The 14772-nt window shown below is 43.0% G+C and overlaps 1 long non-coding RNA gene across 1 annotated transcript in view; it reads right to left on the reverse strand.

Annotated features, from left to right (window-relative positions):
• Nucleotides 1-14132, reverse strand: part of LOC137544316 (uncharacterized) — a 64482-nt gene extending 50350 nt beyond the window's left edge. Inside the window, exon 1 of the long non-coding RNA XR_011025815.1 lies at nt 13974-14132. This is a non-coding gene — a long non-coding RNA (uncharacterized lncRNA). The remainder of the gene's footprint in view (nt 1-13973) is intronic.
• Between the last annotated feature and the right edge of the window lie 640 nt (nt 14133-14772).

The following is a 14772-nucleotide window of genomic DNA, read 5'->3' on the forward strand; positions in this document are numbered from 1 at the left end:
GCTCTGTGAATTAACACTATTTGTTATAGGGACAGACAAGGCTTTATTTTAATCATACATTTTTAAAATGGGTGTTTAATTTATGCTAGTTATTCAGGGTAATAAGGCAATATATATATATATATATATATATATATATATATATATATATTAGAAAGGGATTTTCATATTTTTTTGTCAACTGCATCACATATAGGCTAGATAGTGTAAGTGTAAGTATGTTTTTCCAAGTCCCCCAAATTTAAATTAAACAACAGGAGGAGAATGGCCTGACCCATATTCATTTGGGTTAATTATGATGTCCCTAGATAAGAATGAGTACATCTGTTTTTTCATAGATAAGTACATTAGGTGTCCGCTACTTTCAAAAATCACTATAAATTCACAATTTTTTATTAACAATATTAGGCACTGAGATGCATATATCTATAAATGGTTTTAATGTAACAACCCTTTTTAGCATTTATCATTTTTTGCTACATGTTCTGTTTATTTGTTTTTTTTAGAATGTGGGTAAATGTGTTTTTATTTCAATATTATTCCTTGTTGTCTACAAATCAAGCAGAAAGGGAAAGATGCACTGTGACAAAACTAGCTGTCACATGGCTTTGTCAGCCAATCAGAGATCTGCATGCATATAGAGCTCTTGCAGAAGCTTTGGGAGGTTGGTTGCATAGACAGGAGATAGTGGGCACAGAGGAGGTACAGTGGGACATGGATATATCTTCCTGCACTATATGAATATTTTAATTAGGATAACATACTGTATATACGCGCTACACAGGTTGTTTTGTATTAGAATTATATTTCAGTCTAAAGCCAGCTATGTTTTTCCAGACATGACAGATCATTTAAAACATGTTACTTACAGCGGTGACAGTGTACACTGTTTAGTGAAAAAACACACCGACATCTCCAACTGCAGACACAGCCAGCCAGTTCACACTACAGATATCAGGTGTTCAATAATCAAATAAAAAATTAGAATCAGAATTTTGCTTCCCCCGCCCCCCAAAAAAGTGTATGTTTTCTTTAAAGGCAATGCAGTTATTTGGTTTTGGTAGGAAATGTAAAAACTTTCCTACAGTTCATGTAAACGCGAGCGACTAGGAGCCAAAGACATGCTGTTGCTGTAGTAGGCCTTTTAAGGGAAATTATAAGCTAAAGGAAATAGATATAAAAATTGTTGAAACAACTGATGTAAGTTGGAGATACTTTAATTTAACACATCTAGACCCTGATTCAAATACGCTTCTCCTGATCACCAACAAGATATTTTTCATCTTTTCACAAAATTCTTCTTGAGCATCTAGCAAGTCAAAAGTACTAAGATGTAGATAAAAAGTAACATCAAACTTCAGTTAATTAAGCACTTTATTGCATGCTGGGGGCTGAAAAGTGTACTTTATTAATAAGGTGTTAAAATTGTCTTACATGAAATAGAGAGACAAACGTTTATTGAATCAGGACCCTTCTCTTTTAATTACTTGTTACAAAAAAAATAAAATCTAACTACCACTAAATCTAACTGCACAATTCATTTGTGATTGTTTCATGACAAATTTAAGCATGAGTACAGATCTTTCACAATGCGATTGACTCCCTCTTTTCAGTGATTCACTGCGTTGACCAACGTGGTACTATTGTGGGAAGGTTAAAGTAAGTCATCTGAAAGGGGAGGTTGGTGTTCAGCATTGGAGACAGAGAGAGGACGTTAGTGTTAGGCAGAGGAGAGGTTAGTGGAGAGGGGAAGTCTGTGTTAGGCATCAGAGAGTTGAGGTTAGTGTTAGGCAGAAGATAAGTGAGGTTAGTTTAAAGAGGAACTACCGTGAAAATACTGTAATAAAACAAGTGTTTCATTTTTACAATAATTATTTATAAATGATTTAGTCAGTGTTTGCTCATTGTAAAATCTTTCCTCTCCCTGATTTACATCCTGACATTTATCACATGGTGACATTTTTACTGCTGGAAGGAGATGTAGCTGCTGCTTGCTTTTTTGGCAGTTGCAAACAGCTGTAAACAGCTATTTCCCACAATGCAACGAGGTTCACAGACAGGAAACTGCCAGGACCATGGTTCTCACAGTTTCCTGTGGGAGTGGTTTCACCACAATATCAGCCATACAGAGCCCCCTGATGATCAGTTTGAGAAAAGGTAAAGATTTCTCATGGGAAAGGGGGTATCAGCTACTGATTGGGATGAAGTTCAATTCTTGGTCACGGTTTCTCTTTAAGGCTACTTTCCCACCAGGACGTTGCGTTTTAGGGGACGTTATGGTCGCATAACGTACCCTTAATGCAACGCCTGGTGGTGTTGGATGTGGACGTCAGAGCAAGCCGCGTTGTGCAGCTCACTCTGGCGTCCGTGATGCCATGATGCGTACTCTTGGACGCATGCGGCATCATGTGGTCCCGCCAGCCAATCGCCGCACAGAGCGGCCGCTCCAGGAAGTAAACACTGCACACGTCACAAAGTGCAGTGAATATTAATTAGCCATGTGCCTGGCTGCTCTCCCCGCCTCCCCAACATTACTGAGCATGTGCAAGCAGTCTAACGCGGCTTAGCCACGTATAAAGTACTGCATGCAGTACGTTCTCTTGACGTGCAGCGTTACAATGTAACGCAATGGGGGCACTGTGAACAGCCCATTCATTTTTCATTACTGGGCGGTGGGCTGCGTTACAGGCTGCTCTAACGTGCGCCTGTAACATCCCACTGTGAAAGCAGCCTGTGGCAGAGGGAAGGTTAGTGTAAGCAGAAGGGACATTAGTGTTAGGGTCTTTTTTACACTAAGGGCTGGTTCAGACGGACGTTTGCAGAGCGTTTACAGCCAGCGTTCAGGGCTTGGTGTTAAACGCTCCCATTCAAGTGAATGGGAGCGTTTGTACCAAGCTTTCAAGCGCGTTTACACAAACGCGGCGTTTGGGTCCCGATTTTCCCTGGCGTTCAAGGAGCCCCTGGAAGCTACATGTAGCTTCCAGGGGAGGTTAACCGCGACGGCTAATGTCCCCCTAGGGGAAGAAAAAACGCGACCGCATCCAAACGCACACGAACGCTGCTGAACGCGACGCCAGCAAACGCAACGCCTCCAAACGTCCGTCTGAACCAGCCCTTAATCAGTTGCTGACAGTTATCAGGGCTGGCTCTACTGTGAAGCCAACTGAATCTTGCAATTCAGGTGGCAAACTCTAGGGGTGACAGGCAGTACTGTGCACTGGTACTGCCGACGTTTCTTTCTCTCCCTCTATTGCTTCTGCCTGATTCATGAACCAACAGTGCACTCATGTTGTGTGTTCTACTGCTTCATTAATATTCACTGCTTTCCCGAGTGGCCATGCCACCTCTCCATGTGCCATTCTGCTGATCTCGTTCCCTGATGTGATGGTAAGCTGGTCTGTATTGTTGTGTATATATGTAAGCATGCTGTCATGTGTGTGCAGTGTCTCTGTGTGACTGTGTGTGCATTGACTGTGTTTGCACTGTGTGTGCAGAGTCTGTGTGTGACTGTGTGTGTAGTGCCTGTGCGTGCAGTGTCTTTGTGTCACTGCGTGTGCAGTGTCTGCATTTTCCCCACAGAATGGGAAAGGGGAAGGGCATTCTTACAATGTTCTTACAAAAGTCTAGAACCTGCCCTGACAGTTATAACTGGATGGACAATGGAAGTGTAAGGTAATGTCCATGTTTCCTATGGCTCAGTTTGCAATATACGTGTTTTAAAGGACCACTCTTTAAATCTAAAATAAATATAAACACATAGAAATAAGAAGTATATTTCTTCCATATTAAAATGAGATATAAATTACTTTTCTCCTATCTTGCTGTCACTTACAGTAAGTAGTAGAAATCTGACATTACCGAAAGGTTTTGGGCTAGACCATCTCTCCACAGGGGATTCTCAGCATGACCTTTATTCTTTATAAAGACACTTATAACAACACTTCCTGAAAAGGATACACTTTTTTGACAGTTGGAGGGAGCAACTGCCAACTGCCATTCACTAAGTGCTTTTGAAAATAAAGAAATCCTTGAGAATCCCCTATGAGGAGATGGGCTAGTCCAAATCCTGTTGGTTCTGTCAGATTTCTACTACTTACTGTAAGTGACAGCAACATAGGAGAAAAGTAATGTATAGCTCATTTTACTCTGGAGAAAATGCACTATGTATATGTTTACATATATTTTAAATTTTAAGATTTTCGCGACAGTTGTCCTTTAACTGAAAGCTTTTTCACACTGCATTGCTATGGAAAGTTACATTGCAACAGTTTTTCAACTTTTAGTGTAAAATAGGCTTTAGAGGTTAGCGTTAGACAGTGGAGAAAGGGGGTCAGTGGTAGGAAGAGGAAGGTTGGAGATTGTGTTAAGGTTCCCATTAACAGTACAATCCCATGGCTGATCTATCTTTTCCGATTGCTGCAGTAATTGATCGGAAATAATCAGTCCTGCCCATTAACGCCTGAATTCCTGCTAACCAAACTGATCAGATTGATGGGATTGATCCAAAAAATGGATCAACTCTATTGATCTGACGGAATTGGTTATTGGGAATTTGGCAGTTAATGGACATGACAAATAATTTCTGATCGATTACTGTGGTGAAACGACAGATCAGCCATGGGATTGTACCATTAATGGGCACCTATAGACAAGCTGTTCTACTGTGCCAGCACAGTTCTTCTGATGGTGTTCTCTTCCCATCTCTAATAGCAGCAGTAATGCATAAGTACCAAGACAAAACACAGGGTTATACATATTTTCCATAAAGTGTTCACGGAAAAGAGGAGATGCAGAATTTCCCTTTCTTTAAAGGGAAGGTCCAAGCAAAATAAAAAAATGAGTTTCACTTACCTGGGGCTTCTACCATCCCCATGCAGCCATCCTGTGCCCTCGTAGTCACTCACTGCTGCTCCAGTCCCCCGCTGGCAGCTTGCTGACCTCGGAGGTCAGCGGGCAGCATTGCGTACATTTTTACGCATTCCCGCTAGTGCAGGAACATTAACACATACATTTTTATGCGTTACTGGTTCAATGCGTCCATTTTTACGCGTTGCACCACTAACGCGTAAAAATGTATGCGTTAATGTTCCTGCACTAGCGGGAATGCGTAAAAATGTACACAATGCGGCCCGCCGACCTCTGAGGTCAGCAAGCTGCCAGTTGGGGACTGGAGCAGCAGTGATTGACTACGAGAGCACAGGATGGCTGCATGGGGCTGGTAGAAGCCCCAGGTAAGTGAAACTCATTTTTTTTATTTTGCTTGGACCTTCCCTTTAAAGGAATACTGTAGGGGGGTCGGGGGAAAATGAGTTGAACTTACCTGTGGCTTGTAATGGTCCCCCACAGACATCCTGTGCCCGCACAGCCACTCACCGATGCTCCGGCCCCACCTCTGGCTCACTTCTGGAATTTCCGACTTTAAAGTCAGAAAACCCCTGCGCCTGCATTGCCGTGTCCTCGTTCCCGCTGATGTCACCAGGAGTGTATAGCACAAGCCCAGTATGGTCTGTGCCTGCGCAGTATGCTCCTGGTGACATCAGGGGAAGCGAGGACACGGCAACGCAGGCGCAGGGGTTTTCTGACTTTAAAGTCAGAAATTACAGAAGTGAACCGGAGGCGGGGCCGGAGCATCAGTGAGCGGCTGCGCGGGCACAGGATGCCTGCGGGGGACCATTAGAAGCCCCGGGTAAGTTCAACTCATTTTCCCCCGACCCCCCTACAGTATCCCTTTAACTACATGGCAGCAGATTAAACATTGATGAAAGAGAATGTGTTACAAAGACTTCTGCCCCTGCTACAGGCATATGACATCTGCCCCTGCCCCCACACACTAAGGGTCCATTTCCACTAGCGTAAAGTATGTGAGGTGATCGTCGCATCGCTTAGCTTCCCCCGCAGGTACTACCGGTGTTGCCATCCATACAACCGGATGCGGCGTCATGCCATTTCCTCTCGGCGGCTATGGGGACTCGGATGCGTGCTGCGGAAAACTGCAGCATGCTATGCATACTTTCCCCCAGGTCGCATCCCGCTGGATCGTGTAGGTAAGAGCAGTTTCCACATAGCAATGCGTGTAGTGAAAACCGGCCCTTAGGCCCAATTCACATGGGCCGCTGCAGGTGATGCATTTTAGATGCTCCCATGTACCGGATGGGCCTTTACTGGCGCTAGGCACGTGCAGTGTATGTGCATTGCTGCATGTGAACACCCTGTCTGTTGCCTAAATGAATGTATGGGCATGTTCATGGCCTAATGTATGCATGTAGCTTTCGGAGCAAAAACCTAATTGACAGCTCGGCCAGGTCTCTCCACATGAGTATGCATAGGTTGCCTGGTGACTGGCAGACTACACAGCCCTCCCAGCAAACAAACAGTACACCTCTGGCCAGGTGGAAAAGGGGACTGGTCACTAGCTTTGCCAGTTATTACAGCACATCCATGCCATACAGGTACAATACCACCAATAAAATATCAGAACCTACATTCCCTAAAAACGACTTAAAACTATTTGCATTGTGGCAGAACTAGTCATCCATTGTAACACAGTAATAAATGAACTTTGAGTGTGACCATATTAAGTAGATGTGCAGGGTCCATAGTCAACATTTCCCAGCTTTCTGCTATGGAGTCAGGGATTTTACACTGCCTGTGGCTGCAACATGAGCAGAACAGAGGAATAACTACTGGATGACTCTTGCAGACTGTATCTACTGTATTGTGAATTAACTTCACGTGCAACAGAATCCTGTCAATAGCTAAAACATTTACAACTGAAAAAATGAACTAAAATGTATGGACTCAGCAAATGCCAGTGAATGAATCTGAAAAGCCCTAAAATAACCTTAGAAAGAGGATGATCTGCCTGTAACTTCTCACAGCTCACCATCTAATGCTGGAGGTGATTGATCAGTAAAAGGTTGAAAGGTTGAATACTGCCATTTATGAGAGGGTTACAGAAATCCTCTTCCAATCATTAATTTTCCCCAAGAATTTGGTTCATCATTTCCATCAGCTCCCAGGCTGCAGCCAGCAATGTCCATGAGGATCTCTGCTTTCTGTCCTCAGCAGTGACATTAGCTGACAAGGCTACTGAGAACGAGCATGCAGCAATAACATAACCTAGCTAATATGTATACGTGTAGCACTGTTAAAGCAGCCATTTGGAATTTGGAGACATTTTTGTTAAAGTGAAGTCGGGGAATCACCTAGCCACCCCTTTTTATTACAGAAAAGAAATAACATTTTTATGTCTTTCTTCTCCTGCCTTACATTGCAACTTTAGGGTGTAAAATCTGGAAAGCATTAAGAGATCCAATTTAACTTTTATGCAGACAGTCAGTGTCTTGAGAATCAGACGGGAGCTTCCTCTGTAGATAAAACTGGAGGGGGTGGCACACGGCGAGAAGCATCCACGTCTGCTGAGAAACCTGTACTGTCTCAAAACTTGTCAAAACCACGGGCTGATTTACTGATTTCCCGTTTCTTGAGGTGGGTCATTTGTTTTACGCCAGTCGCCAGGATGCAGGTTGTATGGAAAGAAACGTAGCATCCCTGAGCTGTGCCTCTTGCTTTGTGATGTCCCCGCAAGGGAGGAAGAAGAAAGTGGACTTGTACTCAGGACACCTGTACTCCTTATAACCTTGGAATGTGTGCGATGATTGGTTGCAAAGTATGTACATTCCGAAGACAATGCACAAACGATGATTCACAAGCATTGACACTATATAACCCCCAAGAGCAGCAGAGATGAGGATTTATGTACCTTCTGTATATTATCAGAAAATTAGAGAAAAGCCCATATCACTATCCAAGCACAAAGTATCATGCATTCTACATATTATAGGTTAATAGTGTCAAGGCACTGTGAAGGTTTGCGCATGCGCAGATTAAACTTTTTCCCTTTATAAATTGTGTTCTGTATGTTATAAGACCTAGGTTCTCAACCTGTGGTACGTGTACCCCAGGGGGTACTTCTGATGGTTCTAGGGGGTACTTGGGCTTGATCTACTTAACCAAGAATAACAAATTTAGAGTTTTAGAAAATGATAAATCTTTCTTAAATAACACCAAATTAGTGTTTTAGCTAATTCAAAGCAATTGTAAATGTTTGGAAATTGTGTAGAACCAATTATAATGTACTATGATTAGATATACATTTATGAAGGGGTACTTGTGATAATGCTTACTATACTAGGGGGTACTTGGTGAGTACAGGGATTTAAAAGGGGCACATACCAATAAAATGTTGAGAAACACTGATAAGAGATGTGTAAATGTGAAAGGACACAGTGGCCCCTATGCAATTAACTTTTTCTCTTAGGTGATATTTTCATACATATCTACAAAATAAATTTTAGACCACCAGCAACAGATAAAATACTTTTAAAACCACAAGCAATAGAAAAAAATACAAATGTTTGGTAATCTTTCAGTTGCAAAGTGCTGAAAAGTTATTTCAAAGAGAATTTAAAAATTATCGCCTAGGAGAGAACTGGAAGTGGTAAAATTGGTCAGTGATTGGCCAATAATTATTGAAAGTGTATTACAGCCAGGTTTTAATAACACTTTCAATAATTAAAAAGTAAATCCCATCTGGAGAGCTCTCCATATATTGCAATCATTATTTTTTTAATTATCCATTGTTTATGAGAGAGAGAGAGAGAGAGAGAGAGAGAGTATGTGTGCGTGCGTGCGTGTGTGTGTGCATGCGTGTGTGTAAAATGAACAGCTACTAGAAGGACCTGATAAAGGGCAGTGTTACCCTCCTGTAATTATTTGATCCGACCCAGGTTCGTACACAGAGAATGAACGCTTCCTGCAGTAAGCAGCTGATTACTGAAGAAGATGAAAATTTGACCTTTTTTTATCAACAAGCGACTGTTTAATGAGTAAAGTATAGGTTAGAACAAATTATAACAATTCACAGTAGCCATGTCATATAAAACGTATCAGCATGTAATCAGAGCAAAGTTCCAACATTTTAATATCATACAGGATCCACAGTGCGCCTCCTGGATACCCCAATCCCTGAAAGAATTTGGTCCCTAATCAAATCAGGATCAACTTAATCATGGTCCGCAAGCAAATTTCCCCAAATGTTTTCAAATTTAGCAGGGAACCCCCTATGTGCATAACTTGCCTTCTCCAATTTCAAAGCATTGTTTAATTGTTTAATCCACAGGACTGGGTTCATAGGTGCAGTGTTTTTCCAAAACTGAAGAATTAAAGGACACCCGAGGCGAAAATATAGTAATGAAATAAACGATTATATATATCTTCCTTCTCCTAAAAATGACTTCTTAAGATATTCCATAGTTTTATTTTATGATTAAATCTACTTTTTAAGTTTTAAAAGTTTTATTGTTTTCGCTCAATGAAACATTCATTGAAGTATGCCAGAGCTAAAATGTATGAACTATTGACCCGTTTTATCTCTTTCCTGCTCTCAGAAGCCATTTTCTGCTAGGAAAGTGTATAGTTGGAATTTCTTATCAGTGAGGGTCACACTGTAGTCACTTCCTGTCTGCGTCAGGACTGAGTCAGCCACTTACATACCTGATATTTAACTCTTTCAGGCAGAGAAAGAAAAAAAGGAACTCAGCATAGTTATTAGTGTGCTAGGCACTGTACATACACATGTCTATCTCATCATGTCACATGTCACCTCGGGTATCCTTTAACTTCCTAAAGAGTGAACAAACAATAGCTAGCTTAGCATGTTCGGTGATGCTTCCATCATCATATGCACCCAGACAGGGCCGGTTATAGACTTTTTTCTGCCTGGGGCAAACTTGTGAGGATTGGAATTACCGTACAGCATCCAACAATTTACTCTGCTTCATAAATGTTCTCACATGACATACTGCAGCTCAACACAATAGCACACTGGCTGGCTGTGACTGAGTCTGTGACAAACAAACTGCTCACCCTCAGCCATTCCACCTCAGGAAGGTACACACAGTACATGTGTGCCTGCCTGATGCAAATGTTTAACCTTGATTCGTGAGCTAACCAGCCCTGCACCCAGAATACACACCATGGTATTTCTGGGAACAGTTGTCTGGCCTACCTTATCAATAATATCTATTGACTTTTTTATATACACCAAATAGTACAGATAACTGTTAACTGTTTCCTTAGCTGTAAACAAAAATTAAATCCATGTATCTTGGCAAGTTATGAAATACATAGCTGGCTTCTAACTGAGATGGAATTATATTAGTAAAAGTAAATTACAAAATCACCTATTTTTCATTGTTGTATGTACAGGAAATAATACTTTAGGGCTGGGTTAGACGGACGCTTGCAGAACGTTTACAGCCAGCGTTCAGGGCTTGGTGTTAAACGCTCCCATTCAAGTGAATGGGAGCGTTTGTACCAAGATTTCAAGCGCGTTTACACAAACGCGGCGTTTGGGTCCCGATTTTCCCTGGCGTTCAAGGAGCCCCTGGAAGCTACATGTAGCTTCCAGGGGCGGTTAACCGCTAGGGGTAATGTCCCCCTAGGGGAAGAAAAACCGCGTCTGCATCCGAACGCAGCTGAACGCGACGCCAACGAACGCAACGCCTCCAAACGTCCATCTGAACCAGCCCTTATATGTTCTGCAAGCTCTAATCCCTTTAAACATATGAATCTCTTCTAGAATTATTTCAGTGGTTACTGCTTAGCTACAAGAATACAAAGTAATACATGCTTGTTACAGAAATCAATAGAGTGATTCACTAAAGGCCATGTGCAGTGAAATGAAGCCTTGATACCTTCAAACATCCAATCATACATAGGGACAGGAAAATTAACTACTACTGTCATGATTGCATGTCCACACACAGATAACATCGCTGCACTTCACACTAATTAGGCCCCATTTACACTTAATCAGTTGCTCTCAGTTATAACTGAAAGGACAACAGATTTTAACCTCCTTGCCTTCGGCGATCAGAGTAAGGGCTCTTTTCCACTATGAAATGCGATCGCGATTGCGATCGCAATTACGATCGTGATCGCAATCGCATTTCAATTTCCACCATGCGATTGCAATTGCGATTGAGCTACTATACTCATTATAGTCTAGCTCAATCGCATACAAAACGCATCAGGACGACGATTGCGCTTTGACCAAAATCGCATCGCAATCGGATTGCACTAATGGAAATTGCTGCTGCAGTTTCCATTAGTTTAATGTACCTTGCGATTTGCAGTCAGAAGCAAATCGCAAATCGCAGGCTAGTGGAAAAAGGCCCTTAGCAGGAAATCCCGTTCAGAACGGGATTTCCTGCAGGGCTTCCCCAGTCACCATGGCGACCGGGCGGGATGACGTCACCGACGTCATGGACGTTGGGACGTCATAGGGAATCCCGATCCGCCCCTCAACGCTGCCTGGCACTGATTGGCCAGGCAGCGCAGGGGTCTGGGGCGGGGGGGTGCGACTTGGCGCGGCGGATTGCGGCGGATCGGCGGCGATCGGAAGTTACAAGCAGCTAGCAAAGTGCTAGCTGCTTGTAACAAAAAAAAATTATGCAAATCGGCCCAGCGGGGCCTGAGAAATCCTCCTGCGCAGGTTACCCCGAACTGAGTTTGGGATAACCGGCAAGGAGGTTAAAAGTAATGCCCATCTTTTTCTATGGCACAGTTCTCACTTAATGCGTTTTAGCTGAAATCTTTTTCCCAATGCACTGCTATGGATGGAGAAGAAAAAAAAATGTACCAACTGATTAAGTGTAAATTGGGCCTTACTGTTTCTTTTTGATGGCTAGTGGCTTGCAATATCGATAAACATGAGTGGACCATTCTCTTGTACTGGTAATAGAGGGCACAATATGGGAAATATATGTTATGACTGTAGGGCCTATAAGGCTGGGGAGTAGTTTGATGAGGAGGATGGGGAGTAGTGTGATCAGGAGGATAGGGAGTCATGTGATGAGAAGGATAGGGAGTAGTGTAGTGAAGATGATGGGGAGTAGTGTGATCAGGAGGATAGGGAGTCATGTGATGAGAAGGATGGGGAGTAGTGTAGTGAAGAGGATGGGGAGTAGTGTGATCAGGAGAATACGGAGTCATGTGATGAGAAGGATGGGGAGTAGTGTAGTGAAGAGGATGGGTGGTAGTGTGATGAGGAGTTTGAGGAGTAGTGTAGTGAAGAGGATGGGGAGTAGTATGATGCTGTGCTGGGACAAAGTTTTCCAGCACCCAAGGCTGACACACCAAAGTTTGCCCCTCCTTCCCTCCCACCCCAGCCATCACCCACTGGATGCTATGAGACTAAGGCCCGACAGGACCACCCCCCCCCCCCCCCCCTACACACACACACACACACACACACACCTACTCTGTAGTTATCTGGCTTGCAGTCACTGACATGTCTCCCCTTTCCTAATTTCTCACTGCTTCAAACATAATGGGGGATGATAGCTCTGTGAGTTATGACCACCCCCTCTCCTACACTGCACCCCGAGGCTGGAACATCTCTATCCTCTGCCTCAGCCCAGCCCTGGTATAATGAGAAGGATGGGGTGTAGTGTGTTGAGGAGGATGGGGGTAGTGTGTTGAGGAGGATGGGGGGTATTGTGATAGAGGAGGATAGGAAGTAGTATACTAAAGAGGATTGAGGAGTAGTGTGTTAAGAAGGATTAAGGGTACTGAGATGAGGAGGATGGGGGTAGTGTGTTGAGGAGGATGTAGTGGGATAATGAGCATAGGGGTTACTGTGATGAGGAGGATGAATAGAAGTATGATGAGGAGGATGGGGAGCAGAGTGATGAGTAGGATGGAAAAAGTAGAGTAGTGTAGGGTAGTAGTATACTGAAGATGATATGGGGGGATGAGGAGAATGGAGAGTACTGTGATGAGGAGGTAGTGTCATGAGGAGGTTGGGGCTAAAGCTGGCAGCCCGATTACATCTTACCCTGGAGTCCATGGCAGCCTGGAAAGGGAATATTGGTTAGCCGTCTCCCCTTGCAGCTGGGTCCCTCCCCAGTTCGAATTCCAGCCAGGGCACTATCTTCAAGAAGTATGTATGTTCTCCCCATGTTTGTGTGTTTTTTCTTTGGGCACTCCAGGTTCCTCCCACACCCCAAAGACATACAGATAAGCTGATTGGCTTCCCCCTAAAACTGCCTAGACTATGATATATACACTACACAATACAAACATAGACAAATTACTATGATTTGGATTAGATTGTGAGCTCCTCTGCGAGACAGATAAGTGACAAGACAATATACTCCGTACAGCGCTGCGGAAGATGGGAAGATGTTGGAGCTATATATAAATACTAAATAATAATAATAAAACCGCCACTGGGACTTTTTCAGGAGCAGAGTGAGCCGTTTTTTAACCTTTAACTGGTGCCCAAATTTCCTGCTGCCTTAATAATTACATGTGGGGTGGTGTGCTGAGGAGGGGGGGGGGGGAGGAGTAGTGTGAAAAGGATGTAAAGTAGTGTGCTGAAGAGGATGCAAGGTAGTAAAGTACTGTGATAAGGATGCTGGAAACAGGAAAGTAGCGTGATTACAATGATGGTGAGTATTGTGATAAGGAAGTTGGTGGGTATTGTGCTGAAGGGTATAGTTAGTAGTGGGATAAGGAGGATGGCTCATATTGTAATGAGAAAGAATGCCAATACTCATTTATCCGGAAAGGTGAAAAGTATAGCAGTTTTCCAGACTGTCCAGCGTTAATTCTGGCTTCTCATATATCTTGACAAAACAACCTGAGATAGTGACAGCCCTGCCTAAGCCTGTAAGGGTAGAGTTTGGAGTTCTGGGAGTTGTAGTTTAGCAGGTTCAAGACAAGAGTTGACTAGATAGATATATAGATAGACGGATGGCAGGCCTACCTGCACTGCAGCACCATTGTCAAACAAACAGCTGCCCTCTATTATTATTGCTATTCATTCTATCAAAGGGATAAGCACTCACTCTATGTACAGCCATTGGGCCGAGACTGGCTAATAGAAGCCTTTCATTGCTATGCACCTGTTTGTCCAGCTGCAGGAAGCGGCTCTCTGGCCAGGGGCTACAGACTTCTGAAACTGGCAGGGAAATTGCTGCTTCCGGCGTCTAATTTGGTCCTTGTCTTCTCCCATCTCTCCTGCGATATCACACATCAGATCGCCTCAGAGGGAGCAGGCAGGAAATATCTGCAGAGAGAAACAGACACAATTAATAGTGAACTCCTCACTAGACCTTGTGTGGGGCTGAGCTCCATGCACGTGGTAGGGATATATACCTTCATCACAGAAAATGCACACCAGAAGACCTGCCTGGCAGACAATACTCCATACTGTATACACCGTGAAAGCTTTCCCATGGAACATACACTAGCACCTATAGAATAATACAAATTAGTATCCACTGCATCCTATGTTCTCAGGTGTGCTACAGTCACATACATGTATATATATATATATATATATATATATATATATATATATATATATATATATATATATATATATATATATATATATATATATATATATATATATTCTATGTATTTATTTTTCAAAGCATCCCATGGAGAGAAAGGCTTTATATGACTTCACACCTTTAGAGAGCCCGGCACCGGCAAATACCACTACATGAGTACCCAGAGACTGAAGGTACTGCATAGTGGTGACATACTACAGATTCTCGCATATATAGCAGATTCATAGGCGAACTTTCCTTGATTAAATGACTGGAGTAAAGATGTACAGAAAAAGTTGTAGCTAGATAAAAGAACACGGAGGACTCCCATCTGGGATTCATTTCCTCCACTGATCGGATAAGAAGA

The sequence above is a fragment of the Hyperolius riggenbachi genome, chromosome 2 (assembly GCF_040937935.1).
Source record: "Hyperolius riggenbachi isolate aHypRig1 chromosome 2, aHypRig1.pri, whole genome shotgun sequence".
NCBI classification, from domain to species: Eukaryota; Metazoa; Chordata; class Amphibia; order Anura; family Hyperoliidae; genus Hyperolius; species Hyperolius riggenbachi.